Source organism: Dendropsophus ebraccatus, chromosome 7 (genome assembly GCF_027789765.1).
Source record: "Dendropsophus ebraccatus isolate aDenEbr1 chromosome 7, aDenEbr1.pat, whole genome shotgun sequence".
Taxonomy (NCBI): Eukaryota; Metazoa; Chordata; class Amphibia; order Anura; family Hylidae; genus Dendropsophus; species Dendropsophus ebraccatus.
The window spans coordinates 14,506,466-14,519,452 of NC_091460.1; the positions used below are offsets into that span (position 1 = coordinate 14,506,466).

Below are 12,987 nucleotides of genomic sequence, written 5' to 3' on the forward strand. Positions count from 1 at the left end.
TGCGGCATAGAAGTTGTACCCGGGTTTGAATCCAAACCCAACCCGCTTTATGATCACAGATGCAAAGAAGTTGAAGACAAGATATCATTTTGCACCAGCCACTTTATTATATACCGAGTTGGTTCTTTTGCCTATGTTGTATATTATTTTTCTCATATTTGGATGGTTGTTTATTCACTATTTTGTTCACAGGATATGTTTTACTGTGTATGAATTTTCATTATGTTTTTTTTTTTTATATGTGGTGTATATTGGTCTTGCATTTATAGGCCGGGTGTTGGTTGTAGGGACTCTTTTATTGTCTGTATCCTTGTTTGTTGTTATGTTTTTAAATTAGGCTAGGGCTTGTGTATCTCTTGTTTTTTGCTACTATGTAATAAAGAAACTTCTTAGATTATTTATATCTTCTTAGTGTGCCTGGTGTTTTATGACATACGCTTTCTTCTTTTGATGGTTTACAAATTTATGTGTTGTAGGGATCTTGGTGTGTTTGGACACAGTTCACAGCAGACTTGGACTTGTAAAATAACAGCTTGGCGTTTATTTGCAGGATAAACAGTCCATCAAACAGAAATACAGCAACACCGTGCTTTTAAGAACAAAACAAACAAAAAGGTCTTGCCGAATCGCTTCTCGGCCTTTTGGCTAAGATCAAGTGTAGTATCTGTTCTTATCAGTTTAATATCTGATACGTCCCCTATCTGGGGACCATATATTAAATGGATTTTTAGAACAGGGAGATGGAAAAAGAGCTTGCTCTGACCTCTCCAGGCATTGACCTGGTATTGCAGTGCCTCCAGGTTCAGTGCACCAAAAAAAAAAAAAAAAAAAAAAAAAAAAGGTCTTGCCTGTCTAGGCACTTACTAACAAGTTTCTGTGTGAGCTTTTACCTTCTCAGGCTGATTAGGGTCAGAGCTCACCTGATCCCAACACCTGAACTGGATCGAGGGGAGGGAATGGCAAGTCCCACTACCAAACCTACCTGCCATTCCATGTAAATTCAGGCCCGGCAACAGTAAATAATAGCTCAGCAGCATAACACTGCTGAGCAACAGATCCCTCCTGGACTCACCATCTCACACAATGAAGTAACCTAGGTGAGATGTACACCCCCTCAAACATTTCTCCCATGACATGTCTACAGTGTATATTATACAGTGTATTATATCCTGTAGTGTCCGGTCTATGTGTATATTATATCCTGTAGTGTCCGGTCTATGTGTATATTATATTCTGTAGTGTCCGGTCTATGTGTATATTATATCCTGTAGTGTCCGGTCTATGTGTATATTATACATTGTATTAGACATGACACACTATTCCCTGTATAACCAGATGAGAGATCAGAGCGGCGGTCACAGCTGTCGCGCTCCGCTCCCCCGCCCGCACTCCTCACTACATGGATAAATCTGTAATCCATCCCGGACTCAGTTACCTGAATACATAATTACACAGGACAGACAATGAATGGGATATAAAAAGTAACACTGATGGAGGTGACAGGTGCGGCCCCCTCCTCAGCGCTCACAATGCCGCGGTGTAGAATTCCCTCGCCACATGTGGATCATTCAGAGCTGTAATCACAGGGGAGCCGCCATAATGGGCTTTAAGAATTACAGATGAGAAACTTTCTGCCCATTCAGAGCTGTAATCCCAGGGGAGACGCCGCACACCAGAGAACACAGAGGAACTTCTGGTTATTGAAATCTCAGAAACTTTCTGTCCATTGGGAATTACAGTGTAGATACCAAAATGTCTCTTATTCTTCTGTAACACGATGAAAGTGATGAATAAAGACTTAACACTTACTAAGTAAAATGGCTGAAACCAATACATTGTACATACTGAACTCATATAGTGAATCATGGATCACTGTGCTCAGCAGGTTTTAGGAAAGGAAGTTAAAGGAAACCTAAAGTTTTAAAATAACTGAAATGTCGGGTTATAATCATTGCTGAGATCCTCGAAGTCACTAAAAAGAATGGGTAGAGAGCTCAGCTGAGTACAGAAAACACTGACCACCACCACGGCCGACCACCAACACCATGGTCGACATACTGACTGCAACTTCATCAGCTGCAGTATACATATTCCGGCCTTACACATAGGTTATAGTTTAAGGGATATTATGTCTTGCCCCACATACACTTGTGCTACTCAGTGAGACACAACAGACATACAAGGCCTCTCCACCACCTCACACCCCGTTCTATACTGCTCCAACTTTCTACAGATGGGTGACTCTTCCTTTTGAAGAAGGTTCTAGTTTAGGCGGAAATCACCAGATATGTTTCATGGCCCCTTAAGGGATTGAGCAGTGATTTACAGGGAAGCTGCCTACAATAGATGGCCAACAGAGCCCCTTCTTTTCCTTCTAGAAGAGAGACACTTTGGATACACTAAAAGGTACACTACCAAAAAGTAGCCACTGAGAGCCCCCAAGTCAGTGTTACCATGTTGGTAAAATCCCCATCTTTCATGTCACGTGTCCATCAGGTTCTTCTACTAAAAGTCAACCTATTAGTAGCTCCAATTACTTTACTAGTAGTACTTGTAGCCCTGCCCCTTTATTGATACTATATGTATCAGAAGGCCGCTTCCTCATGCCAGCACAGCACATTCTCCGTGTCTGCATGAATTAACCCCTTAAATTCCACCTTAAAATCTCAAAACAGGCTTTAAATGCCTGTGACAATCCAGTGGCGATCCCTGGTGTCTCGTGGCCTGGTGCCCAATCCTCTTCTGAAGTCCAAGCCGCAAGCTTCATACACCTGTGTGTGGGCGTTGCGGTGCAATCGACTCCACACCATGGCGCAAAAAAATGTGCCCACATAAAGCTCCATAGGTGGAAAAATAAGGGAAAAAGGGTCTGAATACGGCACTTTTAGGTCTATTCATTTTTTATTGTTTGTTTTAAAAAAAAATTTTAGGATGGAAAATATAATAAAATGGAAATATAAATAAATGGAAAAGATAAATAAATACTGGTATAAATTAGATATCGCTGTAATCATTACATAGCAGTTTAAGGCTATGTTCACACAACGTATATTTTTGTATAATTACGGCCATTGTTGCCGATTGCAACAACAGCCGTGGTTAATACGAAAATATATGTGCCGTTGCAGCCTATGGAGTCCTGGCCGGAGTGTATACACATGGCATACACTCCGGCCGGGGTCAGTTTTCTGCGGCTGCTATTCATTGAATAGCAGCCACAGAAAACCCTGTCAGTGCACACTGTGGAGCGAGCGGCTACAGCAGTGCTTCAGAACTCTGCGGCCCTAAAAATCATCCGGCCGATACTGCAGTACTGTGTATGAACATGGCCTAACCGTAAATTGCATTGCATAAAAATGAAAACAAAAATTACCAATTTCAATTTTACCTCACCTATACATTTTATAATGTAAACCACATTGTCATATAGAGAGTACCTGTCACTGGTACTAATAAACCACATGGTCAATTAGAGAGTACCTGTCACTGGTACTAATAAACCACATGGTCATATAGAGAGTACCTGTCACTGGTGCTAATAAACCACATGGTCATATAGAGAGTACCTGTCACTGGTGCTAATAAACCACATGGTCATATAGAGAGTACCTGTCACTGGTACTAATAAACCACATGGTCATATAGAGAGTACCTGTCACTGGTGCTAATAAACCACATGGTCATATAGAGAGTACCTGTCACTGGTGCTAATAAACCACATGGACATATAGAGAGTACCTGTCACTGGTAGTAATAAACCACATGGTCATATAGAGAGTACCTGGTGCTAATAAACCACATGGTCAGTTAGAGAGTACCTGTCACTGGTACTAATAAACCACATGGCCATATAGAGAGTACCTGTCACTGGTACTAATAATCCACATGGTCATATAGAGAGTACCTGTCACTGGTGCTAATTAACCACATGGTCATATAGAGAGTACCTGTCACTAGTACTAATAAACCACATGGTCATATAGAGAGTACCTGTCACTGGTACTAATAAACCACATGGTCATATAGAGAGTACCTGTCACTGGTGCTAATAAACCACATGGTGATATAGAGAGTACCTGTCACTGGTGCTAATAGACCACATGGTCATATAGAGAGTACCTGTCACTGGTGCTAATAGACCACATGGTCATATAGAGAGTACCTATCACTGGTGCTAATAAACCACATGGTCATATAGAGAGTACCTGTCACTGGTGCTAATAAACCACATGGTCAGTTAGAGAGTACCTGTCACTGGTACTAATAAACCACATGGTCATATAGAGAGTACCTGTCACTGGTGCTAATAAACCACATGGTCAGTTAGAGAGAACCTGTCACTGGTGCTAATAAACCACATGGTCATATAGAGAGTACCTGTCACTGGTGCTAATAAACCACATGGCCATATAGAGAGTACCTGTCACTGGTGCTAATAAACCACATGGCCATATAGAGAGTACCTGTCACTGGTACTAATAAACCACATGGTCATATAGAGAGTACCTGTCACTGGTACTAATAAACCACATGGTCATATAGAGAGTACCTGTCACTGGTAGTAATAAACCACATGGTCATATAGAGAGTACCTGTCACTGGTACTAATAAACCACATGGTCATATAGAGAGTACCTGTCACTGGTAGTAATAAACCACATGGTCATATAGAGAGTACCTGTCACTGGTGCTAATAAACCACATGGTCATATAGAGAGTACCTGTCACTGGTGCTAATAACCCACATGGTCAGTTAGAAAGTACCTGTCACTGGTACTAATAAACCACATGGTCATATAGAGAGTACCTGTCACTGGTGCTAATAAACCACATGGTCATATAGAGAGTACCTGTCACTGGTGCTAATAAACCACATGGTCATATAGAGAGTACCTGTCACTGGTGCTAATAAACCACATGGTCATATAGAGAGCACCTGTCACTGGTACTAACAAACCACATGGTCATATAGAGAGTACCTGTCACTATGGCGGCTGCTGGATCAGCTGTGAATGTGTCTCTGCTCCTGTAAGTTCGGGTATCTATAGTTACCAACACGCTGTGACAGAAATGTGTGCGCCCCCATTATGATATTATGAGAGTTGCGGCCATTTCTGTCCCAGCATCAGTATGGCAGCGGCGGCCATAGTGACAGGTTCTCTCTGACTGACCATGTGGGTTATTGGATTACATCCTCCATTATTACCTGATGAAGCACACGCTCCGGGCCTACATGTTTCTTCTGACACAAGGAATAAAAGGATTTTACACTACAACCTTGTGTGACGGCCACGGATGACCGAGCAGACGGAGCGCGGCCCGAAGGACATGAGAGAGAGAGACAGAGAGAGGGAGGGAGAGGGAGAGGGAGAGAGGGAGAGGAGAGGAGAGAGGGGGAGAGAGGGAGGGAGGGGGAGAGGAGAGAGGGGGAGAGAGGGAGGGAGGGGGAGAGGAGAGAGGGGGAGAGAGGGAAGGAGGGGAGGGGAGAGAGAGGGAGGGAGGGGAAAGAGGGAGGGAGAGAGAGGAAGAGAGAGAGGGGGAGAGAGAGAGCCCCCTGTTTCACATATACTCATATCTCCCAACTTTGGCTGAGAGGAAAGAGGGACATGGACACTCCCCTAACCCCACACAAAGACACACCCCTAAATGCCAAGACACGCCCCTAAATCAGTCATAAACGCGGAGTTTTGGTGAGTCGATAGCCATTTTTAAAAATGGTGATTGAAGATGGTGATTGACTCGCCAAAACGTCAGAAACGTTTGTGACTGTTTGCTGTGCTGCACTACTTGTTAATGCTTTGCACGTTGATGGAATAAACACTTCTTTTGCAACATAGAAGTTGGAGTGCCGTGAAGTATCCGTATGGTATAGACATCTATCTCTGGTCAAGATTTAATTTGCTGGCACCAACATTATGGCTTGTGCTGCTGACATTTGTTATCTATCTATCTATCTATCTATCTATCTATCTATCTATCTATCTGTCTTCTATCTATCTATTCTATCTATCTATCTATCTATTCTATCTGTCTGTCTATCTATCTATCAATTCAATTGAATTCAATTCAAAAAAGCTTTATTGGCAGGTCCAAAATAAACATTTAGCATTGCCAAAGCAACAGAGTATAATAGATGGAGTGTGGGGGAGATGGGGGGGGGGGGGGGGGGGGGGGGGTCATGTAGGGAGCAGGGTGGATATGGGGTAAGGGGCAGGATTGGGGGATAATAGGGCGTATAACAGTCCATGGTATCTTATAATCCTCTCAGCCGGTGGCAGGTGGAGACATACTGGGCCGCTACTTCCATGGTGGCCTCCTCTTCCCCCAGCAGAATGTGGAGTTTTCTCTCCTCATCTATGGAGGTGAAGATGGTGGAGAGTCTCTCGAAGTAGGTGACCCTGGTGGATGAGTATTTGCTGCAGTGTAGCAAGAAGTGGGCCTCATCCTCCAGGTCCCCCTGCTCACAGTGCCGGCACAGTCGGCTCTCCCGCGGCTTGTATGTTTGTCTGTGCCGCCCCGTCTCTATCTCCAGGCTGTGGGCGCTCAGTCTATAGAGACTTAGGGTCTGCCTGTGTTTGGGGTGGTGCAGCCTCTCCAGGTATGGCGCCATGGTGTAGTCTCTCTGCAGTGACTGGTAGATGGTGAGTTTCTGGGAGTTACTTATTTCTCTCCTCCATTCCTCTGTATATTGCCCCTGGTATGTCTCTGTATATTGCCCCTGGTATGTCTCTATTGCCCCTTTTATTTGGGCTTTTGTCAGGGCATGTTGTGAGGTTTTGCTGGCCTGGTGGTGGATGCCCTGTTGGAGGGCACATTGGGCTCCATGGCTCAGGGAGGCTTTGTGGTGATAGGAGTCTGGGCTGCTTCTCTGTAAGTGCGCCCAGAATGAAAGCGCCCTCTTCTGTACCTGGAACCATAGTGGGAACCTGCCCAACTCTGCCCGAAACGCCATGTTGGAGGTGCTGCGATGGACCTGCCTCAGTTTTGTGGTTATTTCTTTTTGTTCCTGCGTTTGCTCTTCTTCAGGGATGTTTTTGTAGAGGTCCCTAAAGTAGTTGAGCCAGATGGTGCCATTTTGGATATGGAGAGAGTTTTTCTTGGGCTTTGTGCCAATATGATGCCAGGTCTCCCAGAATGAGTTGTCCTGGAGGGAGTCCTCCAGCTGGTGGATCTTGTGGGAGAGGTAGCTGTTTTTTCTCTCTGAGGGTGTGCTTGTATTTCCTCTGTAGGGTGTCATAGGCTTCCTCGAAGTCTTGTCATTGGGGTCTCTGTGCTTTTTGTTTGAGGCTGTCCTTAGGGAGTGACGTCGGGCCTTGCATTCCTTGTCAAACCATTTCTGGGACGCTTTATCAGAGGGTCTTTTGACGCTGGTTTGTTCCAAGGTCTGCTAGTTCTTCATGCATAGGAGATAGTTCTGCTATCTCCTATCTATCTATCTATCTATCTATCTATCTATCTATCTATCTCTCTCTCTCTATCTATCTATCTATCTATCTATCTATCTATCTATCTATCTATCTATCTATCTATCTATCTCCTATCTATTGGTGCGTTTACACAGAGAGATTTATCTGACAGATTTTTGAAGCCAAAACCAGGAACAGACTATAAATAAAGAACAAGTCATAAAGGAAATACTTAGATTTCTCCTCTTTTCAGATCCATTCCTGTCTTTGGCTTTCAAAATCTGTCAGACAAATCTGTCTGTGTAAACGCACCATATCTCCTATCTATCTATCTATCTATCTATCTATCTATCTATCTATCTATCTATCTATTTCCGACTCCCTTGACATACCCCAGCAGGAGCTGCAGTGTTCCTCTACTTTCTATGCTCTACATAGAGTTGTGCCTATAACCTAGCACAACTCTAATAGGTGAGTGCTACTCATCCCCCCCCCCCCCTCAAATATTCTTGTTATCTTTTATCGCACCAGGAGGCGCCCCCCGCTCTCTCTCTTTTATCTCCCCTATCTATCTATCTGAGATAGATAGGATATGAAATAGATAGATAGATAGATAGATAGATAGATAGATAGATAGATAGATAGGAGATAGATAGATAGATAGATAGATAGATAGATAGATAGATGGATAATAAAAAAGTTCCAGCAGCACTTTGCCTGCAGGTAGTAGCAGGTGCCAGCAGATCCAGGTCAGAGACCACTGACCAAGCGTAGATAAATGTAGAAAAGTCCACAGCACTCCAGATGTATGCCAAAATCGTGAGGTGATTTATTCAAAAGAACATGTGGAAATTAACAGCAAACACAAGCGCGACTAGATAGATAGATAGATAGATAGATAGATAGATAGAGAGATAAATAGATAGGAGATAGATAGATGATAGATAGATAGATAGATAGATAGATAGATAGATAGATAGATAGGAGATAGATAGATAGATAGATAGGAGATAGATAGATAGATAGATAGATAGATAGATAGATAGGAGATAGATAGATAGATAGATAGATAGATAGAAGATAGATAGATAGATAGACAGATAGATAGGAGATAGATAGATAGATAGATAGATAGATAGGAGATAGATAGATAGATAGATAGATAGATAGATAGATAGATAGGAGATAGATAGATAGATAGATAGATAGATAGATAGATAGATAGATAGGAGATAGATAGATAGATAGATAGGAGATAGATAGATAGATAGATAGATAGATAGATAGATAGGAGATAGATAGATAGATAGATAGATAGATAGTAGATAGATGATAGATAGATAGATAGATAGATAGATAGATAGATAGATAGATAATAGATAGATAGATAGAAGATAGATAGATAGATAGATAGATAGATAGATAGATAGATAGATAGTAGATAGATAGATAGATAGTAGATAGATAGATAGATAGATAGATAGATAGGAGATAGATAGGAGATAGATAGATAGATAGATAGATAGATAGATAGATAGATAGGAGATAGATAGATAGGAGATAGATAGATAGATAGATAGATAGATAGATAGGAGATAGATAGATAGATAGATAGATAAATAGATAGATAGATAGATAGTAGATAGATAGATAGATAGATAGATAAATAGATAGATAGATAGATAGATAGATAGATAGATAAATAGATAGATAGATAGGAGATAGATAGATAGATAGATAGATAGATAGATAGATAGATAGATAGATAGATAGAGATAGGAGATAGATAGATAGATAGATAGATAGATAGATAGATAGATAGATAGATAAATAAATAGATAGATAGATAGATAGATAGTAGATAGATAGATAGATAGCAGCAGGTTCAGGGGATAAATCCAGGGGGCACTGAGATCTGGGGAAGGAGGGGGGACAAGCACCATGTAAAGCTGAGGGACACCTGACAGAACCCCCTCCCCCCCTCCCCAGAGCACTCACCACTGCTCTTCTCTCCCTCCTGATGCAGGTCATGTGCCCTGCCCCCTCCCTGGACCCCGACAGCCCGTGCTCCTCCTCCGGCACCAGCTCTCACTGCCAGGTACTGTATAGGGGGCGCACCACAGAGCTGTGATAATCCGGCCCTGGCAGGAGCTATGGGGGAGAGAGCGGCCTCTTGTGGCCGGAGGCAGAACGACACCTTCGGCCACAAGAGTCTTTGCAGAGCAGGAAGCTGATGTCTCCTGCTCTGCCAATGTAAGTGGGGCGGGGGTTGGGGTTGGGGTGGGGGGCAGGACACATGGGGGCTGTACCGGGACGGAGGGACATGACCCCAAAATCGGGACTGTCCCTTCGGATCCGGGACAGTTGGAAGGTATGCATACTGCCCCCCCATCCACCCCCCCCCCCCTATTACCTCCTCCTCACAGGTCTGTATGTTACCTGCCAGGACCTGGGGACATCATCAGGAAGGTCCTGGCAGGTAGAGAGGTCACAGCCTCTATGGCCTCCCAGCAGCCTCAGCAGCTCTGACACATCACTCATTATTACTGCATACCTCCCAACTTTTGCTGGGAGAAAAGAGGGACATTCACGACAATGCAGAGACACGGGCTCTGCTTGAAATGACACTACTTCTGCTTAGTGTAAACGGGCCCTTAAAATGACACAGAAACCATGTAACGTCAACAGGGTCCCTATAGTTTTGTATAATTCTCTGTATGGGTGCGTATAGCTCTGTATTGGTGCGTATAGCTCTGTATGGGTGCGTATAGCTCTGTATGGGTGCGTATAGCTCTGTATGGGTGCGTATAGCTCTGTATGGGTGCGTATAGCTCTGTATGGGTACGTATGGCTCTGTATGGCTGAGTATGGCTCTGTATGGGTGCGTATAGCTCTGTATGGGTGCGTATAGCTCTGTATGGGTGCGTATAGCTCTGTATGGGTACGTATGGCTCTGTATGGGTACGTATGGCTCTGTATGGGTGCGTATGGCTCTGTATGGGTGCGTATAGCTCTGTTTGGGTACGTATGGCTCTGTATGGGTGCGTATAGCTCTGTATGGGTGCGTATAGCTCTGTATGGGTGTGTATAGCTCTGTATGGGTGCGTATAGCTCTGTATGGGTACGTATGGCTCTGTATGGGTGTGTATGGCTCTGTATGGGTGCGTATAGCTCTGTATGGGTGCGTATAGCTCTGTATGGGTGTGTATAGCTCTGTATGGGTGCGTATAGCTCTGTATGGGTGCGTATGGCTCTGTATGGGTACGTATGGCTCTGTATGGGTACATATGGCTCTGTATGGGTGCGTATGGCTCTGTATGGGTGTGTATAGCTCTGTATGGGTGCGTATAGCTCTGTATGGGTACTTATGGCTCTGTATGGGTGTGTATAGCTCTGTATGGGTGCGTATAGCTCTGTATGGGTGTGTATAGCTCTGTATGGGTGTGTATAGCTCTGTATGGGTACGTATGGCTCTGTATGGGTGTGTATGGCTCTGTATGGGTGCGTATAGCTCTGTATGGGTGCGTATAGCTCTGTATGGGTGTGTATGGCTCTGTATGGGTGCGTATAGCTCTGTATGGGTGCGTATAGCTCTGTATGGGTGCGTATAGCTCTGTATGGGTACGTATGGCTCTGTATGGGTGCGTATAGCTCTGTATGGGTACGTATGGCTCTGTATGGGTGCGTATAGCTCTGTATGGGTGCTGATCTTATAGGGGAGGTCGCAGGGTCCCAGCAGCACAGATGATGTCGGGAAAGGAGGGTGCTGATGTTATAGGGGAGGTCACAGTATCACAGCAGCACAGAGGATGTCAGGAGGGAAGGGTGCTAATCTATAGGAGAGGTCCGAGCAGCACAGAGGATGTCAGGAGAGGAGGGGGCTGATCTTATAGGGGAGGTCACAGCAGCACAAAGGATGTCAGGAGAGAAGGGTGCTGATCTTATAGGGGAGGTCACAGCAGCACAGAGGATGTCAGGAGAGGAGGGTGCTAATCCTATAGGAGATGGTCCCCCTCTTCTCCCCTTATAGATGGTCCCCCTCTTCCCCCCTTATAGATGGTCCCCCTCTGCCCCCCTTATATATGGTCCCCCTCTTCCCCCCTTATAGATGGTCCCCCTCTTCCCCCCTTATAGATGGTCCCCCTCTTCCCCCCTTATAGATGGTCCCCCTCTTCCCCCTTATAGATGGTCCCCCTCCATTATAGATGGTCCCCCTCTTCCCCCCTTATAGATGGTCCCCCTCTTCCCCCCCTTATAGATGGTCTCCCTCTTCCCGCCTTATAGATGGTCCCCCAATCCCCCCCCTTAGAGATGGTCCCCGGATCCCCCCCCCTTAGAGATGGTCCCCCTCTGCCCCCCCTCCTCTTATAGATGGTCCCCCTCTTCCCCCCCGTGCAGATAACATAAAAAAACAGAACACAACTCACCTGCCGTCTGTCCCCCCGTCGAGCTTCCTGGTCTGTCCCTGTCTGATGCGCGGCTGGTGGGGATGTCCAATCCTATCCCCGGCAGTGCGTGCATCAGAGAGCTCCCCGTGCACCGGAAATCACAGCCACAGGCGCACGGGGAGCTCTCTGATGCACTCGCTGCCAGAGATAGGACGGGACATCCCCACCAGCCGCGCATCAGCCGGGGACAGAGAGACTCAGTGACGGATTATAATGTGGGCGGCGTGGCATGGGCCGCCAAAACCGCCTACATTATAATCCGCCACTGCAGGGGCGGATTAACTTTAGCATAGGCCCCGAGCTGTTCACCAGGCCTGGGCCCCCCACCCAACTGTAACTATGGCAGGACTAGCCTGGTGTTCATAGTACCGGATAGATAATGTCAAGATACCCTGATTTCTGTAAAATAGAGGAAAAAAAGCAGCAAGATCATGGCAGAACTGTAGCCAGGAGACAGTACACCACTGAAAGTATGTCTGTTTCGGTGGTCATGGGCCCCACAGGAACTCGGGGAGGGCCCTGGGCTACCGCCCGAAAAGGACCTGTTATAATCCGCTACTGAGTACACAGGGAGCTGCTGTCAGTATATACAGTGAGTACACAGGGAGCTGCTGTCAGTATATACAGTGAGTACACAGGGAGCTGCTGTCAGTATATATAGTGAGTACACAGGGAGCTGCTGTCAGTATATACAGTGAGTACACAGGGAGCTGCTGTCAGTATATACAGTGATTAAACAAGGAGCTGCTGTCAGTATATACAGTGATTACACAGGGAGCTACTGTCAGTATATACAGTGAGTACACAGGAAGCTGCTGTCAGTATATACAGTGGGTACAGGGAGCTGCTGTCAGTATATACAGTGAGTACACAGGGAGCTGCTGTCAGTATATACAGTGAGTACACAGGGAGCTGCTATCAGTATATACAGTGAGTACAGGAGCTGCTGTCAGTATATACAGTGAGTACACAGGGAGCTGCTGTCAGTATATACAGTGAGTACACAGGGAGCTGCTGTCAGTATATACAGTGAGTACACAGGGAGCTGCTGTCAGTATATACAGTGAGTACACAGGGAGCTGCTGTCAGTATATACAGTGAGTACAGAGGGAACTGCTGTCAGTATATACAGT

The 12,987-nt window shown here is 45.1% G+C and overlaps 1 non-coding gene across 1 annotated transcript; it reads left to right on the plus strand.

The window, feature by feature from the left end:
- Positions 1-625: 625 nt before the first annotated feature.
- LOC138797970 (U2 spliceosomal RNA) lies at positions 626-816 on the plus strand. Its single transcript, XR_011364055.1, has one exon. It is a non-coding gene; the product is annotated as a U2 spliceosomal RNA (small nuclear RNA).
- The last annotated feature ends 12,171 nt before the right edge of the window (positions 817-12,987 follow it).